Source organism: Triticum urartu, chromosome 1A (assembly GCF_056163025.1).
Source record: "Triticum urartu cultivar PI428250 chromosome 1A, HENAU_Tu73, whole genome shotgun sequence".
Classification (NCBI taxonomy): Eukaryota; Viridiplantae; Streptophyta; class Magnoliopsida; order Poales; family Poaceae; genus Triticum; species Triticum urartu.
Genome location: NC_141873.1, coordinates 261,258,820 through 261,272,674, shown reverse-complemented (window position 1 = coordinate 261,272,674; position 13,855 = coordinate 261,258,820). Strand labels below are relative to the sequence as shown.

Here is a 13,855-nt window from a genome sequence, read left to right as displayed (position 1 = left end):
ACTATCTCAGAGTCAAGTCCATATTTACTGCTAAATTTACGGAAAACATCGATATCCATAAAAGATTTAACACAATCAAACTTAGGTGTCATACCTGACTCCTTACCTTCGTCGAGATCCCAATCTTTAGAGTTGCGTTTAATTCTTTCCAATAAATCCCATTTGAATTCAATAATCTTCATCATAAAAGAGCCAGCACAAGAAGTATCGAGCATGGTGCGGTTGTTATCAGCCGAGCATAATTTTTTTGGATAATAATTTCTCTTGAGATCTCATGATTGGGGCATGAATATAACATTGATTTAAGACTCCCCCAAGCTTGACCGATGCTTTCTCCTTCGCGAGGCCAAAAATTATATATATAATTACGATCACGATGAACAAGATGCATAGGATAAAACTTCTGATGAAATTCCAATTTCAATCGTTTGTAGTTCCATGATCCCATATCATCACATAGCCTATACCATGTCAATGCATATCCTCCAAAGATAAAGGGAAGATCTTCTTCTTGATAACATCATTGGGCATACCTGCAAGCTTAAATAATCCACAAACTTCATCCACATATATTAGGTGCTCATCAGGATGTAATGTTCCATCTCCTGCAAAAGGATTAGCTAGCAGTTTTTCTATCATACCCGAAGGAATTTCAAAGTAGACATATTCATTTTCAGTAGGTTCAGTAGGTTGAGGAGCGACTCTTTGCTCTACTGGTCGAGGTGAAGATACCCCGAACAAGCCCCTCAGAGGATTACTTTCCATAGTAACAAGTGACAGCAAATTTCAGCACACTATATAAATTTTTCCTTACCAAATTCCACCTACCAATGGCGCTTCACTCCCCAGCAACGGCGCCAGAAAAGAGTCTTGATGACCCACAAGTATAGGGGATCTATCGTAGTCCTTTCGATAAGTAAGAGTGTCAAACCCAACGAGGAGCAGAAGGAAATGATAAGCGGTTTTCAGCAAGGTATTCTCTGCAAGCACTGAAATTATAGGTAATAGATAGTTTTGTGATAAGATAGTTTGTAACAAGCAACAAGTAACAAAAGTAAATAAAGTGCAGCAAGGTGTCCCAATCCTTTTTGTAGCAAAGGACAAGCCTGGACAAATTCTTATATAGAGAAAAGCGCTCCCGAGGACACATGGGAATTATCGTCAAGCTAGTTTTCATCACATTCATATGATTCACGTTCGGTACTTCGACAATTTGGTATGTGGGTGGACCGGTGCTTGGGTACTGTCCTTACTTGTACAAGCATCCCACTTATGATTAACCTCTATTGCAAGCATCCGCAACTACAGCAAAAGTATAAAGGTAAACCTAACCATAGCATGAAACATATGGATCCAAATCAGCCCCTTATGAAGCAACGCATAGACTAGGGTTTAAGCTTTTGTCACTCTAGCAACCCATCATCTACTTATTACTTCCCAATGCCTTCCTCTAGGCCCAAATAATGGTGAATTGTCATGTAGTCGCCGTTCACATAACACCACTAGAGGAGAGACAACATACATCTCATCAAAATATCGAACGAATACCAAATTCACATGACTACTAATAGCAAGAATTCTCCCATGTCCTCAGGAACAAACGTAACTACTCACAAAGCATATTCATGTTCATAATCAGAGGGGTATTAATGTGCATATAGGATCTGAACATATGATCTTCCACCAAATAAACCAACTAGCATCAACTACAAGGAGTAATCAACACTACTAGCAACCCACAGGTACCAATCCCACACTTAGAGACAGGAATTGGATACAAGAGATGAACTAGGGTTTGAGAGGAGATGGTGCTGGTGAAGATGTTGATGGAGATTGGCCCCCTCCCGGTGAGAGGAGTGTTGGTGATGACGATGGCGATGATTTCCCCCTCCCGGAGGGAAGTTTCCCCGGCAGAACAGCTCCGCCAGAGCCCTAAATTGGTTCCGCCAAGGTTCCGCCTCGTGGTGGCGGAGTCTCGTCCCGAAAGCTTGCTTATGATTTTTTTCTCAACGAAAGACTCCATATAGCAGAAGATGAGAATCGGAGGGCCACCAGGGGGCCCACGAGGCAGGGGGCGCGCCCAGGGGGGTAGGGCGCGCCCCCCACCCTCGTGGCTGGTGAGAGGCCCCCCTCTGGTACTTCTTGCGCTCAGCATTTTTTATATATTCTGAAAATAACTTCCGTGAAGTTTCAGGACTTTTGGAGCTATGCAGAATAGGTCTATAATATTTGCTCCTTTTCCAGCCCAGAATACCAGCTGCCAGCATTCTCCCTCTTTATGTAAACCTTGTAAAATAAGAGAGAATAGGCATAAGTATTGTGACATAATGTGTAATAACAACCCATAATGCAATAAATATCGATATAAAAGCATGATGCAAAATGGACATATCAATGCACACCCGAAACCCTTATCTTTGGAGGTTGGAAGGCCGAATATAGGGGCCCCCATATACCGGTCAAACCTCGCCAAAGCAAACACACCGCCGCGGAGTTTGCCGGAATCCGTCCTAAACTCACCGGAATTCATCACCGCACATCAGAAAAGGCCGCTAGACGCCGCAATTGATCACCGCCGGTTCGAATTGGATGAGCTCGACATCGTCGTGGCCTCCCATGACCTCAGCCTGGCCGCTGGAATCCTCTCGACACGGCGGGCAAAGGGGCACAGCTCGCCTAGCAATAGAGCAAGGTGCGGACGACGGAGGCGATGAGGCGTGGCCGGCAAGGCTGGGCGCGGATGACGGAGGCGACGGGGCATGGCCGGCGAGGCTGGGCGCGATCGGTAGGGACGGGGCGCGGCCGATGGGTGACGGGGCATGGCCTATGGGCGACGGGGCGCGGCCGGCTGGAGGAAGGGCGGCAACGGCCGGACCGGAGGAAGGAGCTCTTTATTCCAGTTTTACAGTATCTGTTCGGCCCACGCTAGTTTTCGACCCGCAAACGTGATCTTCATGAAACTGCAAACGCATTTTGCGGGTCAAGTTTTTGCGGGGTCTGCTAGAGTTGCTCTAAGCAGTCCCAGTTACATTGATTGTTATCATAATTATCAGGTTTGACCATGGTTTTGACCATTGATTGTTGTAGTAACCCTTTCTTACAGCACATTACCATGATGCAAGTCATGTGATACTTGCGATCTAAAGAAGTTTAACATTTTTGGAACATGTGATTGTATTAAGTCAACCTCAACGATGCGGTAGTGCCATACTATCACGGATGTAACTTGCATTAGCGAGTTCAGGTTTTACATGTGACGGCTACTAATAACCATAGAAATATCATTAGCCAGTTTAGGTTTTAACTTCCTGCAAATAGTCTTCAGTGACCTCTTGGTAAAGGGTACGTTTTCCACTAATCCAAGAAAACTCCCCACAATGCTGAACACTGATCCGACATACAGTATATTTTTAGTGGAATACAAGCTGCAATGGTGATTAATCGCGTAGAAAATAGTGACCAGTCCCCCGGAGATTGGAACAGTGATTAGGATGGTTCAGGTGGTTCCACTGGATTACAAAGAACACCATGTTTTACGTCTAGTCTTTCCTTGCTCAAAATTGGTTAAGTTATAGTAGAGTTCAGTGATTACAAGCGGCAGTTATCTTGGACATTGGATTTGGCGGAATGCTAGAGGGGAAGTGATAGCAGAAGATTTATTGTGGTTATGTACAAAACAGGTTTTCATGCTCGATGGTCTTGAGCTTGTTACACTAAACAAGCCACAAGGAGTAACCCCCGTATAGGGTTGTACAACTATGATTCAATGAAGAAGATGGTTGACAAAATTACAGTGAAAATATCTGCCGAGGAAAGTGCATACCACGGGGCAACGGTAATTCATAAATGCTTAATAAACCCAACTATTTTTCCAACATCTACCTATGCATCACATGTGATATCTGTCACTTAGTAAGTTTTCTACTTGGGTTGAGGTTCGTGCCGAGCTCTCAGTCAGTAATCTCATGACACCACCAAAAATTATACACTGGAAGTGGAAGCGGTTGTTGACGCCAAGCCCAAATGGCATGTCATGCAAGTTGGTCCTGTAAATTGTGTCAAATGTAATTGCATCCCCGAAGTAGCGATACTGATCACAACCCCTGCTTGTAACCCACATCAATGTTTTTATTCGGCTTTCTTCATTTACTTGCACAGTGTAGTTGAAGTCAGGATCATTGGCTTTCATCTTGGACACAACTTCCATTGTCTTCATGGCATCAAAGTATGATTGTTCCTTGTTTAACTTCCTGCACGCTATCTTCAATGAGCGCTTGGTAAATGGCACATTATCAACTGACCCAAAAAAAACTTCCCACAATGCTGAAAACCTTCCCAAGACCAACATTAATGTCCTGGAGTTGTTTCACTAGATCCTTCGCATATCTGTCAATCTGCCTGTGTGACTTTCAATGCATTTTCTATCCACACAACGGGTGGTTATGTCCCACTTTATACTCTGATATGTACCAACCATTTTATTTCGAGCGAAGGAGCCTAATCATTGCTTTGCAGCCACACCTTGATGAGCGACTGTTTTCCCTCATTGGCTTGCCCTGCAAAACATAACAAATGAAAAAATGTCAGGCATCCATGTTCCCAAATGTCTTATCTGTTAGAACAACCAGAAGAAAGGCACAAACAAAGAAAACAAGTTGCCAAAAATTTCATTAAGTATCAGTTCACCAGTACATACCGCACAATATCTCTTGCATGCATCTTTTCTGATGAACATTCGGTCTGTTTTTTGCCAGCCTAACTCTAAATCCACATTCCCACGAGTAGATGTTGTAGAACTCATAAGCGCACGGACAGTTCAAGTGTGGTTTTCCTGTCAGGGTTCATTTCCCTCTCCTCTGGCGCTTTCCCAATCCTTACCCTGAAAAGAGTGTCTCCAGAAAAATGTGGGTTCATTTCCCTCTCCTCTGGCGCTTTCCCAATCCTTACCCTGAAAAGAGTGTCTCCAGAAAAATGTAAGGCAGAAAAAGATCAGCGCCAAATCAATAATATGGAAAAAATCATATGAACGGAGTGGTATCTTATAAAGCTTTTTTAATCAATCAAAAAAGCATTGCTCCCTCACTGACAGCACACACCGGATTTCCCACTAGGAAATCCTCGGAAAACTAACCATCCTATGCAAAAAACAACAACAACAAACATAGTTCTGAACATCTGTTCCCAGGCATCATTAAGATAAGTGTACTCCAACGCAAAACACTGACTAAATCCAAGAGCACACACAAATTCTTCATTAGTAAATAGCTATATAACTAATAATCTGGCAAAACACACAATAATCCATGTCTCATCAAACAAGGCAACCCAACAACAAAATCTGTGCCATTCCTATGGCAGACAACCACAACCAAAAGGTGCTATGAACATATGTCCCCAATAACCATATCCATATTTATACTTCATCTTAGACATTGAACAAAATCCAGCAGAAAACACGCCTGCCTCATTAACCCAGAGCTAGGAATCAATTCTTTTAAACTATAGAAGTATCCCCAGCGCATCAACCAAATCGAGCATAGAATCAGTCCCACGGGTCATGTGCATGATACCCACCCCATTGGCACCTAATAAAACATTAACCAGTAATCCATCCATGCTAGAAATTAGTTAACCAGAGGCACAGGTACAAACTAAATCCTTTGTTGCCAATTCAAAATCCAAAGATCATGGCTCAAACACAAATAAATCTACAACCCCTCAGAGCAGATGTGCCTAGAAAAACTATCTAGTATACACACTTCCTAAAAGAATCCCGTGGTTGCTAAACAACCCTAACTAATATACCATCCATGGTCCAAATTTTGCTAAAACAACTGTCAAATCGACCAACAAATGATATGCATCGATGTTCTTCTCACTAACCTTCGAGTCAAACCACTAGTTGCTTCGGAGCAACGTCTTATCTGGCTTCATCTCCCAACGACTGATACTTGCCGGCGGCGCCCCCATCGACATTCACGACACTCATGGAATCCTGAGACTCCAATGGTAGTACTGAAGCACTCCACTCTGTAGCTCCGTCAACCCCCCCTGAAGAATCAGATCCAGCGGCCATGAGTACAGATCTTCCAATACCAAGACGGTGACTAGAAATCGACGTACCTAGGGGAAAAGAATGGCGGACCAGAATATGCTTACCCGTTGAGCTCGACACCATCGGTAGACATGGCGCCGGAACAGACATCGTCGTCGCCCTGGACGCGTGCGAGGAAGAAGGGAATGAGAGGATGGAGAGGAAACATTGTGGCATGGCTCTGTTCTAACCAGAGGGTTGGCCGTGGGGTCAAAGCGGCATGATCGTTTTCCAGTACCTGTGGTGTTTCGAACGAGCCCATGTGCCATCCCTTCTCGTGCAAGACATTGGCACATTCGCAGCCGCGAGAATAGATCCCGTGATTGGGCTGAACATGATACGCCTACGAGGCAGATAGGCATATGATGGACCGTATTCCAGCCAATAGGCCTGGCACAGCCCTGACCCGCGCTGACAGAATGCAGATCCCCAAGCCCAAAAGGACGCCCAAGATAGCGCCCTGCCTGGTGCTCGGACGCCATAAGCCCGCACTCTTGATTTCTGCACCTATTGTTTAACCACCTGATTGGAACCTACCCTTTGAAATTATGTGTGATGCTAGTGATTATGCTGTTGATGCTATTCTAGGACAAAGAGTTAATAAGAAATTAAATGTTATCCATTATGCTAGTAAAACTCCAGACAATGCTCAAAGAAATTATGCTACTACTGAAAAAGAATTTTTAGCAGTTGTGTTTGCTTGTGATAAATTCAGATCTTATGTTGATTCCAAAGTAACTGTTCACACCGATCATGCTGCTATTAAATACCTTATGGAAAAGAAGGATGCTAAACTAAGACTTATTAGATGGGTTCTTTTGCTGCAAGAATTTTATTTGCATATTATTGATAGAAAGGGAGCTGAGAACCCCGTAGCAGACAACTTGTCTAGGTTAAAAATATTCTTGATGACCCAATACCTATTGATGATATCTTTCCTGATGAACAATTAGCTGTCATAAATGCTTCTCATAATACTCCATGGTATGCTGATTATGCCAATTATATCGTTGCTAAATTTTTACCACCTAGTTTCACATACCAGCAAAATAAAAGTTCTTCTATGATTTAAGACATTACTTCTGGGATGACCCACACCTTTATAAAGAAGGAGTGGATGGTGTTATTAGACGTTGTGTACCTGAGTATGAACAGGAACAAATCCTATGCAAGTGTCACTCCGAGAACTACGGAGGACACCATGCTGGAGATAGAACTGCACACAAGGTATTACAATCTAGTTTTTATTGGCCTACTCTCTTCAAAGATGCTCGTAAGTTTTTCTTGTCTTGTGATGAATGACAAATAATTGGTAATATTAGTAGGTGTCAGGAAATTCCTATGAATTATTCACTTGTTATTGAACTGTTTGATGTTTGGGGATTTGATTATATGGGACCCTTTCCTTCCTCTAATGGGCATACACATATTTAGTTGTTGTTGATTACGTTACTAAGTGGGTAGAAGCTATTCCAACTAGTAGTGTTAATCATAATACTTCTATTAAAAATGCCTAAAGAAGTTATTTTCCCGAGGTTTGGAGTCCCTAGATATTTAATGACGGATGGTGGTTCACACTTTATTCATGGTGCTAAGTATGATGTTAACCATAGAATTGCATCTCCTTTGCACCCTCAGTCTAGTGGTCAAGTAGAATTGACCAATAGAGAAATAAAGTTGATTTTGCAAAAGAATATTAATAGATTCAGAAAGAATTGGTCTAAGAAACTTGATGATGCATTATGGTCTTATAGAACTGCTTATGAAACCCTATGCGTATGTCTCCTTATAAAATGGTTTATGGAAAAGCATGTCATTTACCTCTTGAACTAGAATATAAAGCTTATTGGTCAATTAAAGAGCTCAACTATGATTTCAAACTTGCCGGTCAGAAGAGGTTATTTGACATTAGCTCACTTGATGAATGGAGAACCCAAGCCTATGAGAATGCCAAGTTGTTTAAAGATAAAGTTAAAATATGGCATGATAAAAAGATACAAAAGCGTGAATTTAATGTAGGTGACCTTGTCTTGCTATACAATTCTCGTTTAAGATTTTTTGCAGGAAAGCTTCTCTCTAAATGGGAAGGTCCTTACATTATCGAGGAAGTTTATCGTTCCGGTGCCATCAAAATCAACAACGCCGAAGGCACTAACACGAAGGTGGTAAACGAACAAAGAATCAAACATTATATCTCTTGTACTCCCATAAATGTTGAAACCAATATTATTGATACCATAACACCAGAGGAGCACATAAGGGATACCTACCAGAATGTCTCAGACTCCGGAAAGGAATAGGTATGTGGTACGGTAAGTAAACCGACTCCAAAACTTTTCCAAAAGCAATTTTACTCCGTTCTGGAATATTTAAAAATTTAGGAAAATAAAAAGTAGTCTGAGAAGTGCACGAGGAGGCGACAAGCCCTAGGGGCGCGCCCCCCTAGCTTGTGGCCACCTCGTGTGCCCAGACTCTGTTTTCTTGTAGTACACTCATTTTTGTTGGTAAAAATTCATTATATAATCTCCCAAAGGTTTTGACAACCGTACCATGGCAAAATCCTCTATTCTTGTTTCGAGCTGTTTTTCTGACAGATCTAGATTGCTATGACGTCCCCAAGCACTCTGAAGGACAAGATCTTCCAGAAGGACATCAACCCCTACCTCGCGGAGGTGCTGCAACACTCTCAAACCATTGAGATGTGTGAGGGGGTGTTGCACATCCGCGATGTTCAAGGGCCAAAGAGGACCGGAAGCGTGGCGACAAGGCTTGAGGTAATGGAGCAGCAAGTTTTCAAGTGCCAATGGATGGTGGAACGCGAACTCAACTATAATCACTCCATGATCACGGAATTTACCCGCAACCACAAGCTAGACGCCAAGAACATCGAGGAGGCCATCTTCAAGCTTCATGAGAAAATCGAGCATCTCCAGGCCCAAATTTGTGACCTGCAAAACCACTGTGAGTATGAATATAGATTTAAGAGGATGAGTTTGGCTGCAGATTTAAGGATTCCGGAGACTCGTTCATCTTTTTATGATGGTGAACCTATGCTTTGGAAGACGGAGGATAAGACTCTTTCATCATCAACAACTCCATCATCACCACCTCCGAAGAAATAGATCTAAATACATGGGCATGGGCACTCCCGTTGGCAACTGCCAAGCTTGGGGGAGGTGACCCATTATCTTATCACCATCAAACCTTTACCTTTATCATTTTTCTTAGTTTGATCCTTTTGGTTATATCTTTATTTAGTAGAATAAAGTTTTAGTACGATCTAGCTTTGAGTTTTGCTTTGTGTTCCCTCTATGTATTTGAGTCCGAGGGTTATATAATAAAGATTTGTTTTGATTTGAGGGCTTTGCTTTCTTGCTATGTTCTTGATAAAAAGAAATAAAAAGATTATATAATGATCTTATGGGAAGTGACAACTTCACATATAAGAAGTATGTCACATGAAATTTGTTGGGAGTTGACAAACATAGTTTTGATCATTATTGCAATTAATATGAAGTAATAAAGAAAGAGAGATATCACATATAAATATACTATCTTGGACATCCTTTGTGATTGTGAGCACTCATTAAAATATTATATGCTAAAAGGTTGATGTTGAACAAGGAAGACAACATAATGGTTTATGTTTCTTTATATCCGAATAGAAGTTATATTGTCATGGATCCTCCAACATGTTGAACTTGCTTCTCATCCCATTCTAGCCAAATCTTTTGTACCAAGTAGAGATACTACTTGTGCCTCCAAACTCTCTAAACCCAGTTTTGCCATGAGAGTCCACCATACCTACCTATGTATTGAGTAAGATCCTTTAAGTAAGTTGTCATCGGTGCAAGCAATAAAAATTGCTCTCTAAATATGTATGATCTTTTAGTGTGAGGAAAATATGCTTTATACGAACTTGTGATATGAAAGAAATAAAAGCGACGAACTGCATAATAAAGTTCTCTATCACAAGTGGCAATATAAAGTGACGTTTTTTTGCATTAAGATTTTGTGCATCCAACCATAAAAGCGCATGACAACTTCTGCTTCCCTCTGTGAAGGGTCTATCTTTTATTTACCTTCTACCTTTATGCAAGAGTCATGGTGATCATCACCTATTCCTTTTTACACTTTTTCTTTTTGGCAAGCACTATATGTTGGGGAATATCCATATATACATATATAGTAGCACTATTATGATCCTGGGATCAGAATAGTTATTCGGATCACGCCGCGTCCTATATAGGCAATTTTTGAACCAACCTCCGATTCAAAAAAAGAAAAAGAAAAACCTACCGCCCTCAGATCCCGCCTCCACAAGCCCTCCTCGGAGCCTCGATGGAATCCTCCCATGGACACCCCCGACGGGATCCTCCACCTCTCAGCTTCCACCCAGCCCCCGCATCGCCAGCGTGCTTCTTCCCTCTGCCCCTCGCGCTGCCGCCACCTTTCTTCCCCACGGCCGGCGCTCCTCTCCCTACTACCAGTGTCCCTCCTCCCCACCGCCGGAGCGCCAACTCCCCATCCGCCGGCGCTCCTCCTCCCGCCCACCCCGACCATGCGCCTTCCTCCTCCCACTCCGACGAGCGCGACCCTGCGGGCGCTGCACCTGCATCCCGCCACCCTGCTCCCCGGCCACCAGCGCGCCATCCTCCCCGCTCCACGACTGCCACCCCGTTCCCTGGCCGCAACCCATGATGCCCCGTCTCTCCTCCCATGGACCATCGTCGCGCGCCGCCGATGCAGGACACCTCCCGATGAGCAACCTTATTCCACCTCCCAAGCGCCGCCACTCGGGACCCCCGCACTTAGGCCCGCCCCTGCCACCGCGACCTTCTCCCCCCTGCCGCCTTGACCTTCTTCCACCTTCCTCGCACCACCCTTCAGTCGTGAGGCAGCGCTCCAACCAGCCAAAATGGGTCACCGCCCACCACCCGCGCCCCACCCAACACATGTAGATGCTGGATGGCGTTGAGACCTCCCTCCTCCCAAGGCCTCTCTACCATCCTACTGGTAGTAACCCTCCCTGTCTTCTCTGAACTCTCTCTCTTCAGGAGGATTTGATCTTCTCTAAACATTTGTTTTTGAGTTTGTTCTCTGAAAAACTGCACTTGGATGACCCCTTTTAAATCTGATGGATGAATTGGTTTGAGATTTGAGCATGCTTGAACTGCACTTTGACAAAAAAAATTGTGAAAAAATGTGGGTCTGTAACAAGGCCAGTGAGCTAGTAACATGAATTCTTTAGATTTTGGTCCGATTAGTAAAAAAGTTCAGAAGAATGGATGTTGCAAAAAACAAAAGTACAGAGCACGTGTTATTAGTTAATAACACAGTCGTGTTGTCTCATAAAATTGTTTGCTAGTGAAGTGGATGATATCCTGCTCAAGTACATATCATATGCTGATTCCTGTCTTCATGCCGCTGCCATGGATCGACGACGAGACGAGGTGCTTCTCTTGTTTGCCACGGTCAACCGCTTACTTAGCAAAAATTTATATGCCCAAGCTCTAAAATCTTAAGACTTAAAAGTTGAGGGGAAACTGAACCATGGAAGTTTAGATACAAAATTGCATGACGTTCAAGTATAAAAAAGGGATTTTTTTTCTTCAAAAAAGTTACCTGTCGTGCTTCCGGCCAGATGATTGTGGTGCTCTGTAGAAAACTTGGACAAAAAATGATGAAACATGTTTGCAATTGAGTCCTTATTTGAAAATGCATGCAAGATGTACAATAAGAAACAATCTATGGGCAGACTAATTTTGTTGTCCTTAATTTTAGCTAAAATGAGAAAGAAAGAAAATTCAATCACTCTGTTTCTAAAAGTTCACATGTGAATTCAGGTGAGAAGTTCAAATATAAAATAGGCATACGTTTATGTATAGAAAAAATGGTGCAATTTTTTCCCATATTGAAGCATACATTCTAAATTTTAGGGTGCTCATGAAAATATTCACAACCAACAGTTCAAAAATAAATAAATATGAGTTGTTCCATGTTAAAATAAATAACTCAAAAGGCCCAAGAAGTCCAAATAAAAAAGGAACATCTCGATGTTTATACAAAATTCATATTTTCCTTATTATTAAAAGAATGAATAAGAAGAAGGTCAAAAATAAAAAAAGCTACAAATTCAAATTTTAAAAATAGAGCCGTTCAAAATTCATATAAAAAGGATTTTCACCATTTCTTACAAAAGATATTTTTTGAAGAAGTTCAAATTAAAATAACTCAGATTTTCCCTATGTATACTACCAAGAGTAAATGTTTGATACTTATTTAAAAACCCATATTTTTCTAAGAGAATAAAACTAAGAGGTTCAAATTAAAATAATGTAGGAGTTTACTGTTTATAAAAAACTCATAAATTTTCTCGTTACTAAAGAATAAAATGAAGAAGTTCAACTTAAAAAAAGGAACAACTTTAAAATTTTAACTAGATTTCCCCATTTTTTTTAAAAGCTAGAAGTTCAAACTAAAATAACGAAGTGTTTCGATGTTCATTAAGAAATATAGGATTTTATTGTTATTAAAAAACTCCATCCCTTGTTTTTTAAAGAATCAAAAATGAAAAACAATCATATTCAATATTTTATTGAAAAATGAAATCAATTCTTTAACCAAAAATAAAAATATGAATTTCAAATTAAAATAGCACAGAAGTTCATAGTATATTAAACATTAGGATTTACGAGTTCAAAAAACTGAAAATACGTCATTTCTGGTGTTTTTAGCACTCAATTTTTTATCGTTACTAAAGAATGAAAAAGCAAAGGCTAAAAGTTTTGTTGATAGAAGTTCAAGAGCTCGGCCCGAGAAAGTTCAAAAATTCTTATGAGAGAGGTTGAACAAAAATACGTGACAGAAGTTCAAGGTGAAAAACAACGGGAAGTTCAACTACTATACAGAATGCGTTTCAGATAAGAATATAAGAATAGAAAATAAAAAGCTTAAATGGTTTGTTGCAAGAAGTTCACGTGCTCCTCCGTGCACTGTTCAGAATTTATATTATGGGACATCCGACCTCCAATTACGTGTTTTAAAATGGCAAAAAATGACGTCCGACCTTCAATTGCGTGTAATTCAACGTATACACAAAAATGCGACAGAAGTTCATAGTGAAAACAACGAGAAGTTCAAGTACTACAAGAAATACATTTCAGGTGAAAATAAAAGTATAGAAAAATAAAAAATAAAAAGGTTTGTTGAAAGAAGTTCAAGTCCTCTGTCCGGGGAAGTTCAAACATTCTTGCGAGAGAGGTTCACCTTGTATTTCCATGTTCGATTTTTTCCGTATGATAATCGAATACAATTCTTTACTCAAAATATAAAAAGGTGAAGTTCAAATTGAAATAACAAAGAAGTTCGGAGTTTATTAAAACCTAGGATTTGCCTGTTCAAAAAATTAAAAACACCATGCCATTTTTTGCACTTTTAAAAAGAACTCATAAACGGAAAAAATAGTTGCTAGAAGTTCAAGTGCTCGACGAGGAAAAGTTCAAAAAAATATTGTGAGAAAGGTTCACCGTGTATTTAGATGTCCAAAACACATAAAAATATCTTGTTTTTTGTGTTTTGAAATAATTCTCTCAATCGAGAGAGAAGTTCAAAGTGATAACAACCGGAAGTTCACTTACTACATGGTATGTATTTCATATAAGAAAAATACAATAAAGTGAAACAGAGTGAAGTTCAAACAGACATGCCCCAGAAGTTCAACTAATTCACGCAGTGCAAAAAACAGCACATCAAAAACGG

At 41.0% G+C, this 13,855-nt stretch overlaps 1 long non-coding RNA gene across 2 annotated transcripts; it reads right to left on the bottom strand.

Annotated features, from left to right (window-relative positions):
• Positions 1–3,802: 3,802 nt before the first annotated feature.
• Positions 3,803–6,386, bottom strand: LOC125508386 (uncharacterized). Of its 2 annotated transcripts, XR_007283418.2 has the most exons (4): positions 6,160–6,366; positions 5,884–6,051; positions 4,697–4,948; positions 3,803–4,556 (listed from the first exon to the last, which is right to left on the bottom strand). It is a non-coding gene; the product is annotated as an uncharacterized LOC125508386 (long non-coding RNA). The 2 variants fall into 2 exon arrangements; XR_007283417.2 differs by having other exon boundaries at positions 4,697–6,051; positions 6,160–6,386.
• Positions 6,387–13,855: the final 7,469 nt, after the last annotated feature.